This window comes from Schistocerca piceifrons, chromosome 2 (genome assembly GCF_021461385.2).
Source record: "Schistocerca piceifrons isolate TAMUIC-IGC-003096 chromosome 2, iqSchPice1.1, whole genome shotgun sequence".
Taxonomy (NCBI): domain Eukaryota; kingdom Metazoa; phylum Arthropoda; class Insecta; order Orthoptera; family Acrididae; genus Schistocerca; species Schistocerca piceifrons.
The window spans coordinates 948310787-948323615 of NC_060139.1; positions in this window are offsets into that span (position 1 = coordinate 948310787).

The window sequence follows — 12829 nt, forward strand, 5'->3', positions numbered from 1 at the left end:
GCCACGGAAATATTAAACACAAAAGTCAATCTTGCTGGTAATTTTCGTGAGAATGGGTATCTGTGTTTTGTGATTCTAAATGTAAAGGAATCAGTGTACACCACTTGAAAAAAATTTTTTTGTTATGAGTATACCGGCATCTAATGGCCACACAGGAATAGTGTTTTCAATTGTGAATCGTATGTGGACTGATGTCAGAAATAGAAGTTCTGTTGAACAAATTAAAGCTGAAATGCAAGGTAATGAATTTCAATTTAGTCCGTAAAGAATTTTTCGGATATGTTAGTATGGTAAGTTTCTTCTGAATGCAAATAAGATTGTAAACATCTGTAGCCATGTTTGTGCATTCAACTGTTTTGATTATTTTAAGACCGTGCGAATAACAATCCCAGTGGACTCATCAAACCTAAAAATTGAAATGCTGTAGAAAACGTCGATAGTGTGTTGTCACATCCTACAATGTCAACGTGTTAGCGATTTTCAGAATCTCCCTTATTTGCAGTTAGAGAACCTGGCAACCCTACTTAAGATAGGCAACCCAAGACAAGACGATGCAAGTTGGTTTGCATATCTTAAGATGCCTGAAATACTTTCCGAGGCAATCGTAGTTTCCGCACCCTACATTTGCGGCGCAGTCCCTTTTGTGATGCGGGCGCCTAGGCAGTCTGCGCATAAATGCATCCACCCCCCCCCCCACCCTTTGTTGCCTGAAATGCTAGTCTGTTTCATCTGAATGACTCTTACAGTTTCTGGCGACCGTCTTGTACACCATGATGGCAGAGTACGTCCATTAAGGAGATAGTGCCGGAAGTTTTAAAAGTCTTTGTCGGAGCAGAAGCGCTGCCTTTGCTACGATTCTTGTGCATGGGCACAGGTAGAAAGTTCTAAGAGGAAGCAGCGGATAGAAGCGAGTGAAACACCAGGCACACGGAGTTCCATCTCTTTCCGAAGGCGGGGAAATGCCACCATCGATCTTTGGCGGCATTCCTCACCTTGTTTCCTTCTACAGCTTCTAGAAAGTTGTGACTAGGTCGCAAGTAGAGTTTTCTAAATGCTAGAGAAGGTTATGTAGGTAAAACATCGGAGAAAATTTATGTTAGATTATTGGTACAACCAGCAAATGTGTCTTGTCGAGATGGCTGTGCCGGCCGTTGTGGTCGAGCGGTTCTAGGCGGTTCAGTCCGGAACCGCGCCACTGCTACGGTCGCAGGTTCGAATCCTGCCTCGGGCATGGAAGTGTGTGATGTCCTTAGGTTAGTTAGGTTTAAGTAGTTCCAAGTTCTAGGGGACTGATGACCTCAGATGTTAAGTCCCATAGTGCTCAGAGCCATTTGAGATGGCTCTAAATGCTTTTGCTAACTGTCGTAAATACTCCGTGAACTAAGATTTACAGCAATCTACGGACCTAAAAACACACAGTATTCTAGTTTAACATATTTTTTTTGCTATTGCAATCAAAGCGAAGGTAAAAGTAAAGAATAAATATATTAAAGAAATATTATACTCCGTTATTTCTTCTTCTTCTTCTTCTTCATTTCGTATCCGCGGGGTCAATGGCGTTTACGCCGACCACACTCTACACTGCCGTCGTGCCACCGCATTCAAACAGTTGGAGGTTAGTACGCTTATGCAACATTACGCCTGCCCACACTGTAAGACCTGAGCCAGCAAAACGATTATGGTCGACAATAGTCTGCAGTATTATTGGGATTTCCGTAGTATGAAAGCTGTGAGTATCCTTGGAAAGGCATTCACCTATCTGTATATTAAATGATCAACCTATGAGATGAGACCTATTCTTTGAAAGACATTTGTTTTATATAATTTACGTAGCTGTAAAGATGCGCATCTAGCGCGGACGCTAATACATCGATGGCGCAGTCAAAGAAACATTTTAACAGAAGCTGAACTGACGTTCCGTTTCGATCTAAATAGAAGATGACAGTAACAAACTTTTGTAGATCTTCAGATTTTAATGTACTTCTTCTGCTTGTAATGTGATAACTTAAAAGAAGGTCGACTTTAAGCTAGAAAAGTGAGCGGTCTTTCCAGCGTGCAGACAACATTATTAATTAATAAAATTCAAGTAATTTATGTTCGAACTGTAAATCGGCAAGTTATTGTTATGAAGGTGTTGAACAGTGCAAGAATTGTCTTTAACGAAGGAGAAAAGTAATGACTGTAATTTGTGACAAAAACGTAAACCAAGAAGACAGCACAGCGCAGGCTGAAATCTGATCGCACCATACAGTTAGAAAAGTACTTATGTAAGCTATACAGTTTATAAATAAGCCCTAATTTGCTAGTGAGAATTGTTTGAATGTATTTAGTGTTTACCAGATTTCTTATTCTGTTCTTTTCCTTTTATTTTTGTAAATTTCTTTTCTTTTTTTTTGTGGTTTTAGGGCGCACAACTACAATGGTCATTAGCGCCCAGACTAAGTTAGGAATGCACCGCGAGGCACAAGGTTAAAACAGCAACTAAAACGGACAATACTATAAAAGACATAGACAGGCAGAGGATTAAAAAAAAACAACAACATAATCAAATGTCCTTAGACAGGTTTGTCAAGTTGATAAAACGAAGAACGCGAGCAGCTGCTCCTGGGTCATCCGCTAAAATGGCATCCAGAGAACATGGCAGGCCAAGATCAAGACGCAGTGTATTAAAATCCGGACAGGACGTTAAAATGTGGCGGACCGTCAGCAACTGCCCACATGGGCAGAACGACGCCGGCGCAGCCGTCAGCAGATGGCGATGACTGAACCGGCAGTGTCCAATTCGTAACCGGGCCAAAATGACCTCCTCCTGCCCCCCCCCCCCCCCCGCCGAGAAGGGCGTCAGGAGGACGTCCAAGCCGCGGGAAGAGGTTTCAAGGCCCGAAGCTTGTTGTCCGAAAGTGCAGCCCAATCGGCATGCCACAGCGATAAAATGCGCCGACAAATGACCCTGCTACAATCTGATGAAGGGACACAAGAAGCTGTCCGAGGCTGGAGGACAGCAGCCTTGGCCGCGGCATCTACAGCTTCGTTCCCAAGGATACCGACATGGCCAGGAACCCACATGAAGCTAACCGGAGAACCGTCGTCCGCCAGCTGCTGAAGAGAGCGTTGGATCCGGTGCACGAAAGGGTGAACCGGATACGGATCACTGAGGCTCTGGATGGCGCTCAGGGAATCGGAGCAGATGACATAAGCAGAATGTAAAGCAGATGTAAAGAACAGCCCGGTAGAGGGCAAAGAGCTCAGCTGTGAAGACCGAACAATGGCCATGGAGCCAGTATTTGAAACTTTGTGCCCCGACAATAAAAGAACACCCGACCCCGTCATTGGTCTTAGAGCCATCTGTATAAATGAAGGTCATATTAGTGAACTTCGAACGACTTCGACAAAACGGGAGTGGTATACCGAACCGGAGGAACCTCCTTTGGGAGCGAGCTGAGGTCAAGGTGAACGCGAACCTGAGCCTGGAGCCAAGGTAGCGTGTGGCTCTCGCCAACTCTAAAGGTTGCAGGGAGCGAAAAATCAAGGTGTTGAAGGAGGCGACGAAAGCGAACTCCAGGGGGTAGCAGGGCAGAGACATACAACCCGTATTGACGGTTGAGAGAGTCGTCAAAAAAGGAACGATAAGACGGGTGGTCGGGCATTGACAGTAGCCGACAGGCATACCGACAAAGCAGTATATCGCGCCGGTAGGTGAGTGGCAATTCACCGGCTTCAGCATGAAGACTCTCGACGGGACTAGTATAAAACGCTGCGATCGCAAGACGTAAACCCCGATGTTGTATGGATTTGAGGCGGCGTAAGATGGACGGCCGTGCAGAGGAGTGTACGAAGCTCCCATAATACAGCTTGGAGCGGACGATCGACCGATATAGGCGAAGTAGGACGGTTAGATCCGCTCCCCACGACATACCACTGAGAACACGGAGGACATTTAGATAACGGGTACAACGGGCAGCCAAATATGACACATGTGGAGACCAGCTAAGTTTCATGTCAAATGTAAGACCTAAAAATTTTGTTGTCTCCACGAATGGGAGAGCAACGGGTCGGGCGCTTCCGCAAGAAGTTTTTCATAATGAAGGTCGACAAGGTAACCAGATGGTCAACAGCAGAGCGGCGCCTACGAAATCCACATCGTACATTGGTAAGTAGGCGTCGAGATTCGAGCAGCCAAACCAAACGAGAGTTAACCATTCGCTCCATCAACTTACAGACACAGCTGGTAAGCGAGATGGGTCGACATTTTTGTAAATATCAAACAGCCTTTACTACAGCAGAGAATACTGCGGCATCCTGGTCGTGCACAGAAGGTCGCCCCTTGTCTTCTATACAACTCATAGCTGCCCCATTTATTAATGATTTCATTTGCAAATGCAATTTTTTTTTTACTGTTCATTGTTAAAGGTCCCTTAGGTAATTATAAAATTCATACCGATTACGTAAAGAAATCCGGGTTGTTCTTTTCCAAATAATAGAAGTCTTTGCGTAATCAAAAACTAGCCTCCTTCTGACAACGATCAGGAGCTGACCAGAAGACGGACGTCTTCGAACGCTTTCGTGTCTCCTGTGGCAAAGCTGTGCCAAACTGGGAACACGACATTCTGGTATGAAACACAGATTTAAATTGAAAGAATTGAAATATATTTAACCAAATAATTTTTTTAATCATACTAGAAGTCCCGCTTCTCGCCATATGAGGGTACGTCCAGTATTGTCGAAAGTGATCGTTTTGGTGGTCTAGGAAATACGATGTGGCAGGTATAACATTGAATGGGCATACTGGTAACCAAACCTTTGAGAGGGTGCACTCATCGGTCTACGTTATTGTGAGACTGTACTCCTTGCTCATGAGTGCATTGTCTCAGGGGCGTATTCGGCCCTGACTCCATTTTTATGAATAACAGTGCGATACCGCATCGAACGAGCAGGTGGAAAAACTCTTGAAAGGAAGGAATATTCGGAAAATGGACTGGCCTGACCGTCCCCCCCCCCCCCCCTACTTAACGACTTAAATCCCATCGAACACGTCTGGTATGCGTTGGGGAGTACGTCCACATGCACCAACGACCTTCTAACAACTGTCAACCCTGTTAGTGGAGCAATGGAAAGCCCTAGTACAAGAACTCATTTCCACTGGTGGAGTGTAAACGTGGGGGCTCGGGGTGTTTAAAAGTCTCTTTTGTATGTTTTTGGTGGAATAACTCTAAAACCGCGGCTTCGAGCGAAAATGTTTCGCAGTGCAAAGTTAATCTACATCAAATAACAATTTCCGCATTTCGGGGAGCATGAAAAATCGCAAATTATTGAATATAGTGTTTTAGTAGTATAAAATTAATGTTTAGCGGTGAATGAAGTGGATTAAGAGCAAATATTAAATTATTGTATCACGTCTAAGTGCAGGGATGAATTTGTTCTGGGGGAGGGGGGGGGGGGGGGGGAGAGGGCAGAGGGTGGATGTGGAACGGGTGGAGGTTAGAAGAGCGAGAGAAGGTAGGTCGCCGGATTGGGGTCATTCTCTTCCCTCCTTCATAGATCTTAAATGATGAGCAAACAGGCGATTCCCCACTTTACCTACCCCACTACGTCGCAAGAGGAAACTGCGTGGTGTTTCACAAAGTTATGCCGAGTCTCTGCCGCGTGCCTTATGAATCGACGGCGAGACAGTGCGCAGACGTACAAGGTGAGGGTGTTAATTTTCTACGACGTGCATTAACCCTACATGGAAGATATGTGTTAGTTATAAACATAACAAACGGATATGGACAGACTATATGTACATATCTCTACACAGTTCTACACTGCTACAGTGGAAACGGGTTCTTCGTCATCCTACACGGCAGCTGTAGCATTCTTCCGGGAAAGCCAAATTCCCCCATTCACGAGGCGCGGTGCAGAGGTTCAGTGTAACTTTAAGAAAAACCCTGTGGCTGCTTTTTCTAAACTAGTAAATTTTAAGTTGACAAACCAGAACAACTCGTAAAATAAGCTTCACACGAAAAAATGTGTAGAATCCGAAATTGATTATTTGGGGGGGGGGGGGGGACATCTGCTGGTGCTAAAATTAGCCCGCCACCCCAGCCCCCTGGGGTGGGGCGGGAGGCAACTTCAAGATTTCAAATGGGAACCCCCATTTTTTATTGCAGAATCGGATTCTACATAAAAAGTACGTACATTTTGTGTTAAACATTTGTTTTGAGTCTTGCTAGTTGGCGCTGTAATTCAAGAAAATCCATGTTCTCATTTTCGTGTGGAAAATGGTTAATGATAAACAAAAAATACTTGTTTACTTCGCAAATTTTGATTCGCTTAAACTAAAACTCTCCCTCTCTTCCCATAGGGTTGGGTTTGAGAGAGAAGAATTAGTTTTATTAATGTTGACGCAAATATTAATCTAATATTAATATTTGGGTCAAAATTTGTAAAACTGTAATTCATAGTGTGACCCATTCTTAAAATAGTGGCCGAGGGTTTTGGATTCCCATCAGTCGAATTAACGGAATACATCTAAGCAATTCAGACGTGTGCTGCTAGATTCGGTACCGGTAGGTTTCTATCGATACGTGAGTACAAGGAATTCGTACGGAGTGACGTAAGAAAATGCCCAAAATACCTTAGCATGTTCGGACCGTATAAACTTCCGCTTTGAGGTAGACTCATTATCAATTGCTTTGCTCACACTCTCAGTGCTAACTATTGCCTGAGGAAATGGATGGTGATTTACTACAGAGAAATTTCGTAAACAGTGGAGATAAGCTTGCATTTTGCCTATTTCTTGCAGGATGATATAATTTTTCCTGCTTTCCAATGAATTTTCTGTGAGATGTTCTACTACGAAAGACCTTTTCTACAAAAATATTGCACTATTTTTATGATTTAAATAGGGGGAAAAAGTACAATAGGGCCTAATTCAACTGCCTAACCTTTGCGGACGACGTAACAATAGTCAGACAGAAGAGGACACAAAGAAACAACCCGACAATCTATGCAAGGGGGGGACTGAGGATCAGTAACGGCAGGACGAAGACGCTGAATACGATAGGCGGTTGGAAAATACCAGAAGGCAGCTTGTAAAATTTGGACAAATTTAAATATCTGCGAGAATATAGAACATAAAAAAAGAGTAATGAAGGAATAATAGAGAGGAAGAAGGAGATGATACCAGCAGACAAAAGAATAAAAAGATGTGTCTACAGACGCAGATATCAGACACTACAGGGCAACATTGGGGAATGTGGTACTATATGCGGCTTGGATGATGATGATAATACGTGGAAGACATTGTGAACAACAATTAGAGAAAAATAATGAGGGAAACACGTTCTTAAAACAGGTGGTGAGAAATGGATGTGAAGATTTAAGGAGGAAATTTACGAGAAAATGGTTCAAATGGCTCTCAGCACTATGGGACTTAACTTCTGAGGTCATCAGTCCCGTAGAACTTAGAACTACTTAAACCTAACTAACCTAAGGATCACACACAACCATGCCCGAGGCAGGATTCGAACCTGCGACCGTACGGGCGCGCGATTCCAGACTGTAGCGCCTAGAACCGCTCGGCCACTCCGGCCGGCAGGAAATTTACAGCAGCCCGACAATACCAGGATAAATCAGACTGAAAAGAACAAGATTTTCCGGAAATGTGATCAGGATGAATACGGAGAGAATGACAAAAGGAGTATGGAAAACAAAGGGGATTGGTTGGAGTTAGGGAAAATTTAGAGGGACGGAAAATTGGAGAATCAAGAGCACACCGATTCATATGCTAGAAATCAACGACAGAGAAGGTTACATGTAAGCTATAGTCAGCACTCGAGCAGACAAGAGAAAAGGATACTGAAGATCTCGTAAGAAGAGCAGGAGAGAAGAAGAGAAATGACGATGAGATTCTGGGACAAGAAGAAAAAGTAGTTCACATTTCTATGTTTGTGAATCTACGTACTCTTAAACGAAAGAATGCGAAACAGCAGGATTAATGTTCAGACAAACGTTATATGTAATGAAGTAAAAAATGGTTCAATGTGGTAATATGTTCAATGAACATATTCTTTGCACAGAGTACCTGTGTTACTAATTGGTTAAACTGGCTAGCCAGTCACAGTTACAGATGGCCTATCGAACAGCTTCCAGCAGGAACAAAAATTTGATTTTCTGTGTTTCATACAATTACTGACAGAATATAGAAGTTTAACTATCGACTCTTTTAAACGTATAAACTTACGTTAAAAGTGTAACACAACAAGTCAAATCCTGAAGTTAGGAAGTGTGTACATGTCTCGAGACAGCGTCTTCCTTGGCGTGCATATTCTTCCAGTAATTGATAATGAGTGCACTTAGTGACTTCACATTAATTTATGTATAATTTCAAACATTTTGGAAACTTTTTCTCACCGACAACCGCTACAAAACAATGAAAGGGTAAACGTTTATTGCTTACGACGTTTTCAACATTCCTGAAGTAAATATACAGAATCAGACAAGGCGTAGTAATTTATTACTTACTAGCCTGTTCCTTGCGGCGGCTTCACCGTGTATGCTTTCGACACACTTCACCCCCTCCTCCTTTCTGTGTCCACCTCTTCCTCCCTATGTCTGTCCACCGCATCTTCCCACCTCTGTCTGTCTATGTCCTCCCCCTCACTCTCTCTGTCTCTTCATCTCCTCCTTACCCTCCCTTTGCCAATTTCCTTCATCCCCTCTCTCTGACTTAATCTCCCCCTACCTCTGACCACATCCTACTCCCACGCTCTCTCTCTCTCTCTCTCTCTCTCTCTCTCTCTCTCTCTCTCTTATCACCTCTCTTCTTCCTTTCCACCTCACCACTACCTCTCCACCCCTTCCACCCACCCCATACACCTCCCCCTTCTCCCCTCTCTCTGTCCATTTCCTCCTACAATTGCTTGGTTCATTCCTTCCTCACTTTGTTCATCCCTCATCTACCCATCTCAAACCGTCCTCAGCCATGCTCATCGGCACATGTAGCCCCTGCAATACTGTTCATTAAAGCAGGGCAGTACTACTTCTGTAACACACTTTTCATACTGATAAGCCTACACAATGGGGCCCAGAAAACCATTTCTTGCCCCTGACATGTAGGCTTCCCGGCAAAACACAATGATCTGGCGGCGCTGTGCTATTCGCACACAACATGTATGTAATTTGGTGAAGCCTAAATGCCAGGACTGAAAAAACACCTTCCTGCCCAATTATCCACTATTATTGGAGGTTATAAATCCTACAGTGATAATGCTCAACAGGTGTGTTGTTTCTGTGGCAAATACGGTTGAAATCTATCCAGGTGTTGGGAAGGAGATCTGTGATGTATACACATATGTATACTCCACTTTATATGTATATATATGAACTGTGAATAGACCTAGTAGCAAATATATTACAGATTTGCTACTAACTCTATTCATAATTAATTTTGCAGACAGTGCCCACATATACCACTGAATGTACCTGTAAAATTATATCATTGTACGACGCCTAGGTCAGGAGATACGTCGTCACAAACATTGACATGTGTGAAAAACTAACTTTAAAAAAAAAAAAAAAGTGACCGAAAATTCACCAGACTACAACCATCCCTTGTTTGATAATTAGAGCACTCAACAACTTCTACATCTACATCTACATACATACTCCGCAATCCACCATACGATACGTGGCGGAGGGTACCTCGTACCACAACTAGCATCTTCTCTCCCTGTTCCACTCCCAAACAGAACGAGGGAAAAATGTCTGCCTATATGCCTCTGTACGAGCCTTAAACTCTCTTATCTTTGTGGTCTTTCCGCGAAACGTAAGTTGGCGGCAGTAAACTTGTACTGCAGTCAGCCTCAAATGCTGGTTCTCTAAATTTCCTCAGTAGCGATTCACGAAAAGAACGCCTCCTTTCCTCTAGAGACTCCCACCCGAGCTCCTGAAGCATTTCCGTAACCCTCGCGTGATGATCAAACCTACCAGTAACAAATCTAGCAGCCCGCCTCTGAATTGCTTCTATGTCTTCCCTCAATCCGACTTGATAGGGATCCCAAACGCTCGAGCAGTACTCAAGAATAGGTCGTATTAGTGTTTCATAAGCGGTCTCCTTTACAGATGAACCACATCTTCCCAAAATTCTACCAATGAACCGAAGACGACTATCCGCCTTCCCCACAACTGCCATTACATGAATGTCCCACTTCATATCGTTCTGCAATGTTACGCCCAAATATTTAATCGACGTGAGTGTGTCAAGCGCTACACTACTAAAGGAGTATTCAAACATTACGGTATTCTTTTTCCTATTCATCTGCATTAATTTACATTTATCTATATTTAGAGTTAGCTGCCATTCTTTACACCAATCACAAATCCTGTCCAAGTAATCTTGTATCCTCCTACAGTCACTCAACAAATCTGAGCCATAATTTGAAACCATTTTAAAACTATTTCTCACTTTACATAATCAGACGTTTGAAACTATTTTACACATGTGAGTTCGATTCTTTAAAGAACAGGGGATGGGGGTTTCTGGTTCTTCTATAAGCTACGTCACGGCGCATTGATGTCTGCCTTCCGCAGTCCTGCTGTGCGCATTTTCCTCGGCAGCGGACTGCAGACTAAAACCCACTTTTGCCTGAGTGTAACTGTGGGATCCGGGAGTGCAGTTGCGCCGGGTGCAAAAGTTTCAGGTGCAGCCTCGTCAACGTGACGTCTGGTAATCCTTTGGGTAGCCTCCGCGACTCGTCAGCGGATGTAAATATAGGCAGCTGCTATTAATGTTTGGCGACAGTCACAAAGCGAGCGGTTGCGCGCTTCCGCGGAGCGGACAGGATCAAAGGCCGCCGACGCCGGCCATGATTATTTTTCGACACACCGCCGCGCGGATTACTCGCTCAGCGAAGCCAGAGGAACGGAAACGCACACACGCTGCCTTTTTAGAAACTTTTTTCCCCAGAGTAGTCGTGTTAAACACACTGCTGAAAACTGCCACCGCGGACGAGTCTGTGTGCACTAATTACAGCAAGCAATTCGTTTCTCCACTGCTACAGAGCACGAAATGCGTAGTAAGTACGAATGTCAAGTAAAATACACCCATCGATAGTTTGTAGTACATACTCGTTAATGTTCTAAACGCAACACAGGCCCTGTAGGATATACACGGTGAATAAAATAAAATTTGCACCGCTGATATTGCGAAAATGAAGTGTGATATTGCTGTACTGTTTTCACAGAATGGATTGGTAAGATGGGGCTCGCATTGTTAGCCTGTAAACAGGATGTAATAATAATTGGTAGTGCACTTGCCTGCGAAAGGCAAAGGTCCCGAGTTCGAGTCTCGGTCCGGCACACAGTTTTAATCTGCCAGTAAGTTTCATATCAGCGCACACTCCGCTGCAGAGTGAAAATCTCATTCTGGAAACATCCTCCAGGCTGTGGCTAAGCCATGTCTCCGCAATATCCTTTCTTTCAGGAGTGCTAGTTCTGAAAGGTTCGCAGGAGAGCTTCTGTAAAGTTTAGAGGGTAGGAGACGAGGTACTGGCAAAAGTAAAGCTTTGAGGACGGGGCTTTAGTCGTACTTGGGTAGCTCAGATGGTAGAGCACTTGCCCGCGAAAGGCAAAGGTCTAGAGTTCGAGTCTCGGTCGGGCACACAGTTTTAATGTACCAGGAAGTTTCATATCAGCGCACACTCTGCTGCAGAGTGAAAATCTCATTCTAGATTCTAATAATACTTAGAAAATGTTTTACATGTAACAATGCCTATTGACATTAAAACACAACAAGTAGTGTAAATTTAGAATGTCATTGAGTTTTTTTGCAGGATTCTAGTGCAAGTCTTTCTCGGAGACATCGCATTTTGAAAAGTTTCTACACTTGTTTGATTTGTTTGTGCCGTCCAACCTGCCTAGGTGCAACACTATGTAATCAAAAGTATCCGGACACCCCCAAAATCACACATTTTTCGTATTAGGTGCACTGTGCTGCCACCTACTGCCAGGTACTCCATACAAGCGACCTCAGTAGTCATTAGACATCGTGAGAGAGCAGAATGGGGCGTTCCGCGGAACTCAACGACTTCGAACGTGGTCAGGTGATTGGGTGTCACTTGTCTCATACGCCTGTACGCGGGATTTCAACACTCCTAAACATCCCTAGGTCCACTGTTTCCGATGTGATAGTGAAGTGGAAACGTGAAGGGACACGTACAGAAAAAAAAAGTGTAATAGGTAAACATCTATCCAGATCATCACACAGCAATTCCAAACTGCATCAGCATCTACTGTAAGTACTGAAGTACTGTGACAGTTAGGCGGGAGGTGTGAAAACTTGGATTTAACGGTCGAGCCGCTGCTCGTAAGCCACACATCACGCCGGTAAATGCCAAACGACACCTCGCTTGGTGTAAGGAGCGTAAAAATCGGACGATTGAACGGTGGTGGAGTGACAAATCACGGTATACAACGTGGCGATCCGATGGCAGGGTGTGGGTATGGTGAATGCCCGGTCAACGTCATCTGCCAGCGTGTATAGTGCCAACAGTAAAATTCGGAGGCGGTGGCGTTATGGTGTGGTCTTGTCTTCCATGGAGGGCGCTTGCATCCCTTGTTGTTTTGTGTGGCACTATCACAGCACAAGCCTACACGGATGTTTTAAGCACCTTCTTACTTCCCACTGTTGAAGAGCAATTCGGGGTTGCGATCGCACGTTTCAGTACGATAGATTACCTGTTCATAATGCACGGCCTGTGGTTACACGACAATAACATCCCTGTAATGGACCGGCCTGCACAGAGTGTTGACCTGAATCCTATAGAACACCTTTGGGATGTTTCGGAAC